At 39.7% G+C, this 8,844-nt stretch overlaps 1 long non-coding RNA gene across 1 annotated transcript in view; it reads right to left on the bottom strand.

The window, feature by feature from the left end:
* Positions 1-435: 435 nt before the first annotated feature.
* Positions 436-8,844, bottom strand: part of LOC102989234 (uncharacterized) — a 19,693-nt gene continuing 11,284 nt past the window's right edge. Inside the window, exon 5 of the long non-coding RNA XR_002893371.3 lies at positions 436-716. This is a non-coding gene — a long non-coding RNA (uncharacterized lncRNA). The remainder of the gene's footprint in view (positions 717-8,844) is intronic.

Raw genomic sequence — 8,844 nt, 5'->3', positions numbered from 1 at the left:
GAAGCATGTTATCGTGGAATGTATAGACTGCTTTTAATTTTGGCCATCTTGATTATATTTTTAATCTATTAATCTTGATTGTATTTTTTAATCTATTAATTTAGTAAATTTCTAATATGCTGGAAATGTTGGTGCTTGCGGTCTGAAAGGTCTATATTCATGTAGGATATCCTGATTCAAATTTTCTGTTCTCCCAGTACTAAGCTTTGCATTTAGAAAATGTGGCCTTTTCATTTAGGTCAACCCTATAGGCCTAATGGGAGAACTTTTTTCCTATTCCGTATCTCTTAGAATGAAGCTTTTTTAAAAATAAATTTATTTATTTTATTTATTTATGTTTGGCTGCGTTGGGTCTTCGTTGCTGCGTGTGGGCTTTAGTTGCGGCATGGACTTCTCATTGCGGTGGCTTCCCTTGTTGCGGAGCATGGGCTCTAGGCATGTGGGCTTCAGTAGTTGTGGCTCACAGGCTCTAGAGTGCAGGCTCAGTAGTTGCGGTGCACGGGCTTAGTTGCTCCGTGGCATGAAGGATCTTCTCGGACCGGGGCTCAAACCCATGTCCCCTGCATTGGCAGGCGGATTTTTAACCACTGCGCCACCAGGGAAGTCCTAGAATGAAGCTTTAAGAAGCAAAATAGACTTCTGATCAAACATGACAGATTAAGCACATATATTTACCCCCACTTCCTTCCAGAACCTCACGACATGAAATAGATTTCCTAAAAGACATAAACCAAGAAAGGCCATGAGAAAGAGAAAGGATATGACAGCATAATACGCTAGAATTTGGAAAGTAAATAGATGAGTGGTAAATGACTTATTAGATACAAGAATGCTGAAATTTAAACCAGCAGCGAGGCCAAGTAGGGTTATCCAGAATCAAAACAATGAACTCCACAGAACCTCAAAAAGGCTCAGAAATTATGGGTATCATATACCTCAAAGTGCTGGTCAGGTGGGGCTAAAAACAGGACAGGGTAAATCTGTGTAGGAAATAAAGCTCTCAAATCCCTTCTTCTACCTCACATAGTGACTATCTTTTCAACATCCCAGTAGAAGACTGGTTTAATCTCTGAAGGAGCTGCAGCAGGTAGCTCAGGACATAGGACATCAGGAAGCCAAAGACAGGGATACACTGCTGATAATGAAAGTCTGCCTATGAAAGGTGAGAATCTCATTGCCTTTCTTTAATCTGATGCCCAAGAATGCTGGCATCCAGGCTGATACCCCCAAGCAGAAAATGGGAAGATTCTTCTCTGGGAAAATTGACCAACCCGAGAGACTCACAGATACTGACTGCAGAGGATACTTATGACACTGTCCACCCCGGTCACTGAATACAGTTTCTTAGTGCCTCACTCCTTAAGTAAGACACACAATAGCAGAGAAAGATTGTGAGATAGAGCTGAATTACTCTCACAGAAGGAAAAAAAGGCAGAGGTGGAATAAGAGAGAGAAAATTAGAGGACCAGTGTGGACTAACCAATAATCCATGTAATAGGTATTCTGGAAAGAATGAGTAGAGAAAATGAAGAGGAGGGTGTTATTATAGAAATAATCCAAGAGAATGTCCTAGAACTCAATGACATGAGTTTTTGGAATTTGCCCAACACCTTACCATGCCATGATTGTCATAAAATTTCAGAACCCTGGTAATAAAGATAAGATCCTAAAAGCGTCCACAGATTTTTCAAAATATCATATACAAGAGATCAGGAACCTGAAGAGCATCAAACTTCTCCATGATAGCAATGGAAAGTAGAAAAAATGTAACAGTATTCAAAATTCTAAGGAAAATTATTTTCAACCCAGAATTTGCTACCTAACCAAGTAATCAAATAAGAGGATAAAGACATTTTTAGATGTGCCAAGTGGGTATTCTGACTGGAACAAGGAAAATTTATTATGAAGAATTATTAATTAGTAGAAGATGCTTAACTAACAAATGTGGTAAAAAACAAACAAAAAAAAACACAAAAAAGGAAAGAAAAGAAAGAACCCTAGGGGAGGAGGGATAAATTAGGAGTTTGGGATTAACATATATACATTGCTATATGTAAAATAAATAACCAACAAGGACCTACTGTATAGCACAGGGAACTATACTCAATATTTTGTAATAACCTATACGGGAAAAGAATTGGAAAAAGAATATATATATATGTATATATATATAACTGAATCACTGTGCTGTACATCTGAAACTAACAACACTGTAAATCACCTATACTTCAATTTTAAAAAAAAGAAAAATAGATCCCTTGAAAAAGAACCTTAAAGCATACAGGAATACCAGGTGTAGGCAGCAGTTACTTCTTCTAGGGCTGAGCAGAGTACCCCAAACCAAGGAAGGAATAAACTCAGAAAAGCCTCCTCTCCCTAAGGCTGAGGTTCAGACCTCATCATAGAGGGCGCTGCTGAGAACCATTAGTTGGTGGAGATGTTCACTAGGGTACCGTGGGCCACAGCTGGTCCACAGGAAGCTGCCCACTGGGGTGTGGTGAACTGCAGCCAGTGTGCAGGAGACCACCCACTGGAGCAAGCGGGAGGTAGCTCACTAGAAGTCACTTGTTGGAGAACTGGAGGAACTCACTGGAGGTGAGTGGAGAAACTTGTTGGAGGGCAAGAGCCACTGAGTTCCCTGCACACCTGTTGGCAGCTGCACGTGGGACCTAGAAGGAGAAGCCCTTTCCTCTGCCACGCCTTGCAATGTCCTTCCAGAACCCGGTTATTGACCAAACCTAACACTGCTGGAAAAGGAGACATGTTCACAAGGTCCACCTCTACTTCCATAAAGAAGGACAATGGAGCCGAGAGGCAGTAATTGATAACTGGCACACAAAGTCTCAGAATATTTACCACCCAAGTGCCTTTTCTCAGGAAGCTACTAAAAATGTGATCCCCAAAAGAAAGTAAATTAGGAAAGAAGAATATATGAAATCCAAGAAACAAGAGATAGGGGATTGATCGCAGGAATGAGGTAAAGGGAATCCCAAAATGACGATAATGAAAGACCCAGAATGACAGCTAAAGGCAGCAGCCTAGGGAGAAATCAGGATCTCTGATTGGAGCAGGAAGATACAGGGCTCCAGGAGGGATGCATCAAAAGACAGAACTTGTGTGTGTGTGTGTGTGTGTGTGTGTGTGTGTGTGTGTGTGTGTGTGAGAGAGAGAGAGAGAGAGAGAGAGAGAGAGAGAGAGAAGAGTCGGGGGAGGGCTTGAGGGAGGGGGGAGTGAAGAGGAGGAAGGAAGGAAAGAAAAGAAAAGGAAAGAAAAGAAAAGAAAAGAAAAAGGTTTGAACTACTGATGAACTATTGAAAGGAGAGAGAGAGAGAGAGAGAGAGAGAGAGAAGAGTCGGGGGAGGGCTTGAGGGAGGGGGGAGTGAAGAGGAGGAAGGAAGGAAAGAAAAGAAAAGGAAAGAAAAGAAAAGAAAAGAAAAAGGTTTGAACTACTGATGAACTATTGAAAGGAAATTTATGCTCTGGCAGTGAGTTTGGAGGTGAATTAATGATTGATATATCAAAAACTAAGCGAAAGAGAGAAAGGAAGGAAGGAAGGAAGAAAGAAAGAAACCCAACCCTGACAATTATTAATACAAGCGGGAAAAAAAACCCTATTTTACAAAAAGGGTTCACTACATGGCTAGTTGTGCAAAGTATTTACATAGTCATAAGAATCTAAACAAATATTCAACTAACCAAAAATCACGATATAACTATTGGCTTGGCCAAAAAGTTTGTTCGGGTTTTCCTGTAACATCTGCCGGAAAAACCCGAACGAACTTTTGGGCCAAGGCATGTAGTAGGAAGATGAAGTGAGGGAAGAATAAAAAGAGATATGAGAGTATTGAAGCCCCTCCTTACACAGAAATCAATGATAAATGATAATCAAAATGAAAAACACAAGGAAGAAACATTATAAAAATGCTCTTCAGAAATATGAAGGTAAATACCAAAAGAAAGACCTAAAAGTGTTACCAGGGGTTGTTTCAGGGTAGCAATAATTTGGGATGGGGAGAGGTGGGATAGCGATTGTCAATTTTATTTATAAGACTTACAGAATTTTGACATTTTAAACTATGTATATAAGTATCCTCAATAGAAATTGGAGGAAAAATAAGTAGTAAAGGGAAAGTTCTTCCTTAAGTTTGATTTGGAACTTACGTCTGGGTTAAACACATTCCTTCAAATTATTTCAACCAAAGATTTATCCAGGGTCAATCTCACTGCTTTGGACATATACTCAGGAACATAAAGTCCTTAGGTAGTAAGGACACCCTCCTCAAATTGTGTGATAGTCAAAACCAATATGTTCTTGAGAGAATGAGAAACTACAGTGTAAGCATGACCCATCTTTACAGTAGAGAGTCAAGATTACCCAGGTGGAACTCATGGAAATCTTCTTTGGATGTATTAGAAAACATACGTATGTTATGGAGGATGGTGGAACATTCAAATACATTTCTGGAAAAATTTCCATGTGTTCATTCTTTGATGTTACAGATACTTCAGAATTAAAATTAAGAACAGACGCTAGAAGTTACTTTAAGGAAGGATAGAGATTTGGATTACTTCAGCTGCTAAGATATATACATGGTTACACTATCATCAGAGGTTTTGAGAAGTATCTCCTCCCAAGTACATGCCCCTCTAGCTCTTCACAAGTATATTACGTTTCAGTTCAGTGTGTCAGATATATATTGAACACTCCATTGTATGTTATGGGTTGTATTGTGTCCCCCCCACCAGCATTCATAGGTTGAAGTCCTAACCCCCAGTATCTCAGAATGTGGCCTTATTTGAAAATATGGTCATTCCAGATATAATTAGTTTAGGTGAGGTCATTAGAGTGGGCCCTAATCCAACATAACTGGTGTCCTTATTAAAAGAGGAAATTTGGACATAGAGACACACACATAGTGAGAATGCCTTGTCAGGATGAAGGCAGAGATCTTGGTGATGCTTCTACAAGCCAAGGAATGCTAACGATTGCCAGCCAACCACCAGAAGCTAAGGGCTTAGTATGGAACAGATTCTCCCTCACAGTCCTCAGAAGGAACGAACCCTGCCAACACCTTGATCTAGACTTCTAGCCTCTAGAACTGTAAGAAATTAAATTTCAACTGCTTAAGCCACACAATTGGTGTTACTTCGTTATGGCCGCCCTGGCAAACTAACACGGTATGTAATATGCTTTCTCTATTAAGTGAAGGTCTAATTCCCAGATGATTTTCTTTTTGTTGCAAATCTTTTCCAAAGAGTCAATATAGGTATAGTGTATCTTCACAACATAAATGCATCATCAACTGAATTAGATTCCTTTTTAGAGTTACATTTGTATAGTTGTGTATGAGAAGCTGGGGGGTGGGGTGAGATAGCAGAGAAAGAAAATGTAATTACTGATTTCTTTAAACTGAACAAATGCACTTATTTTTACATCAGGGGTGGAAGCTATCAGATTCATTAAGACTTTCCAGTTGCATTCTTTATTTGATTTTCTACCTAATCCAAGTCCTGTCAGTTTACATTTCATCTGTAAGTTTTCTTAAAAGATGAATGCACATAGCTGTGTGTAGAATGCTTAATATCTATATACTGTAAGGCAAGAGTAAGCCTGCTTTTCCATTTAAAATATTCTCTGACGGCAAAATACTGTGGGTCTAACTGGACGACACTGTCCTGAGACATATGCATTACACAGAAGTTCAAGTGGTTTAGGGATCTGTGAAAACAAATGGAATTGAAAATGTTGCCTAACACAGAAGAAATTTCTAATTAATGATATATACGTGTTTCAGTGCACAGTCAACCACTTATGTCTTTAGAACACATGGTCTATCTCAATGTGCACAATTGGAGTATCTCTAGAATAAAGGCCTGAAAAGATTCTATTCCTCTTAGTATTAAGAACTTCAATTCTGGCGCTTGAGTCTATACATTCAAAGAAGAATTGAGAATTGTGATATAGCTATGCTGATAATTCAAGTTAAAATCACATTTTCTTTGATTATCTGGATGTTGCAGGCAAATGTAGGAGACTATTAGCATGAATTATTATCCAGAGAATTGAATCAATTTTCCATTTCACTTTACTCATGTAAGCATGGCCTAAATCATTGGGTGAGAAGTATTCCTAGCAATGAACTGCATTTAAAACCTCAATAAAAAGTCATTTTTATCCAATGGCCAAACATACATAACAATAATAACAAAGATTCCTTATATGTACCTGGGTTTGCAATTTACAAGCATCTCCCTATTTGTTAAAAATATTTGATCTGCTCAATTTTTCCCCCAAGGTGGGGAACCGGTCAGAAAAATGAGGAACCTAGAGGTCAAAGGATTTGATGGAGATTGTGCAGTTTAGGACTCATGAGTGTTTATTCCATTACATCAAGTGTTAATCTTTTTGTGCCGTGAGCCTCTTAGGGAATTTGCAGAAGCCTTTGGACCCCTTCACAGAAAAATGTTTTTAATTGCTTTTTTTTTTTTTTTTTTTTTTAATTTTAAAATTGTTTCAAAGTGACATGTATGCAGTTAAAAAAGTAGGTACGCGGGCCTCTCACTGCTGTGGCCTCTCCCGTTGCGAAGCACAGGCCCCGGACGCGCAGGCTCAGCGGCCATGGCTCACGGGCCCAGCCGCTCCGCGGTATGTGGGATCTTCCCGGACCGGGGCACGAACCCGCGTCCCCTGCATCGGCAGGTGGACTCTCAACCACTGCGCCACCAGGGAAGCCCTTAATTGCATTTTAGAAGCACCATATGATTACAAAGGAAACCAATTATATTAAAATACAATTATCAATTATCAAAATATTTTTAAATGTTTGATACAGTGATACATGGTCTTTTTATTAATGCATTAAATATCAATATACAGTAGCAAACCTAATAACTACCACAATTTCAAAGATATTGAAATGGATATATCTGCAACAACTGTACTGTGATATGCAAAAGGTTGTGATTCCTACTGGTGACAACGTAACTGGCACTGCTACATATGAGACCTTGGATGTCCCCAATAAATAGTAAGCCAAACAGGATGTGGTATTAGAGTTTTGAATGGAAATAGTTACTTGACCGGTTTCTGGAGTGGTTCAACAACTCTTGCTGTGTTGTGAAGAATGAGACAGAGACCTTGGAGTAGCTACATGTTGGACTGGGGTGCAGGGTACCATCATTGGAAGGTCTGGAACCCAAGCTAAGGTATATGCATCCTAGAGCCAGAAAAGCTCCTTCAGTGTATGTGGCAGTGGCATTTATTCATTCAACAAGGATTATCTGCTGGGAACCAGGAACTGAGTGGACCTTCCTCAGACGCATGATCCTATCTTCAGTTATTCAAAAGACAGTCAGAGGGCTTCCCTGGTGGCACAGTGGTTAAGAATACTCCTGCCAATGCAGGGGACACACGTTCGATCCCTGGTCCGGGAAGATCCCACATGCTGCGGAGAGGCTAAGCCCGTGCGCTACAACTACTGAGCCTGCACCCTAGAGCCCATGTGCCACAACTACTAAAGCCTGCGTGCCTAGAGCCCGTGCTCTGCAACAAGAGAAGCCACCGCAATGAGAAGCCCACGCACCGCAATAAAGGGTAGCCCCCGCTCTCCACAACTAGAGAAAGCCCGCATGCAGCAATGAAGACCCAACGCAGCCAAAAATAAAATAAATTAATTTAAAAAAAAAAAGGCAGTCATAAAAATCCAGGAAACACGCATCCTGATTATTGGGTTAGGCTTTCAGGGCAGGGACATATATTCTACTTCTACTCATACCATTTCTTCTCCCAAAAATCTTGGTCAATTCATGTGCATGTACGTGTGTGTATGAAAGTATCTTTATAGATTTTGTTTTTTAGAAGTTATAGATTTACCAGAAAATGAGAAGATAGTACAAAGAGTTCCTGCACTTAGTTTCCCCTATTATTGACACTTACGTTAGTGTGGTACATTATTACAATTAATGAACTCACACTGATACATTACAGTTAACTAAAGTCCATCATTTAATCAGATTTCCTTAGTGTCCACTTAATGTCCTTTCCTGATCCAGGAGAGCACACTACATTTAGTCATCCTGTCTCCTTAGGCTCCTCTTGACTGTGACAGTTTTTTAGACTTTCCTTGTTTTTGATGACCTTGACAGTTTCAAGGAATACTGGTGAGGCAGTTTTAGAATCCCTCAGTTGGGATCTGTCTGATATTTTTTCATGATTGGACGGTAGTGATGAGTTTGGGGGGGCAGAAGACTACAGAGATAAAGTGCCATTTTTATCACATCATATCAAGGGTACATACTATCCGTGTGATTTATCACTTTTAATGTCGACCTTGATCACCTGGCTGAAGTAGTTTTTTGTCAGGTTACATCATGGTAAAGTTACTCTTTCTTCCTCCTAACAACTCAATTTTTACATCTCTGTAATTAATTACTAAAGAAAAAAAAATTCCCGTACAGCATGTTAATATAGTCCTTTATAGAAGCATAGACGTAGAGGAGATTTGGGGAGATTAGTTAGCTCAGTTTCTGGGCCCAAGCCATCCCGCACAGATGGGTTGCTGGCTGGCCTACTTTTAAAGATAAAAAAGGAAGGGAACTCCACAGTGAAAGAATTCTGAACTCTTGACAGTTGATGTTCTACAGCTCAATCAACAAATAAGTAGAATGTCCTCACCGTGTGCAAGCTGCCTAGATATGTGTGTAGCTCCAAGGCCTTTACACCATCTTAAATCTTTCCTGGAACAGGTTGGTATATATGTAAATAAATATATGAGTGGAGAGACAAATGACTGAATAAAATAGAATGCAATATAACATAGTGGGAGTCAGGATGAAAAAACTCTA

The sequence above is a fragment of the Physeter macrocephalus genome, chromosome 4, assembly GCF_002837175.3.
Source record: "Physeter macrocephalus isolate SW-GA chromosome 4, ASM283717v5, whole genome shotgun sequence".
NCBI classification, from domain to species: Eukaryota; Metazoa; Chordata; class Mammalia; order Artiodactyla; family Physeteridae; genus Physeter; species Physeter macrocephalus.
The sequence above is the reverse complement of the archived record's forward strand: the minus strand, read 5'-3'. Positions and strand labels throughout refer to the sequence as shown.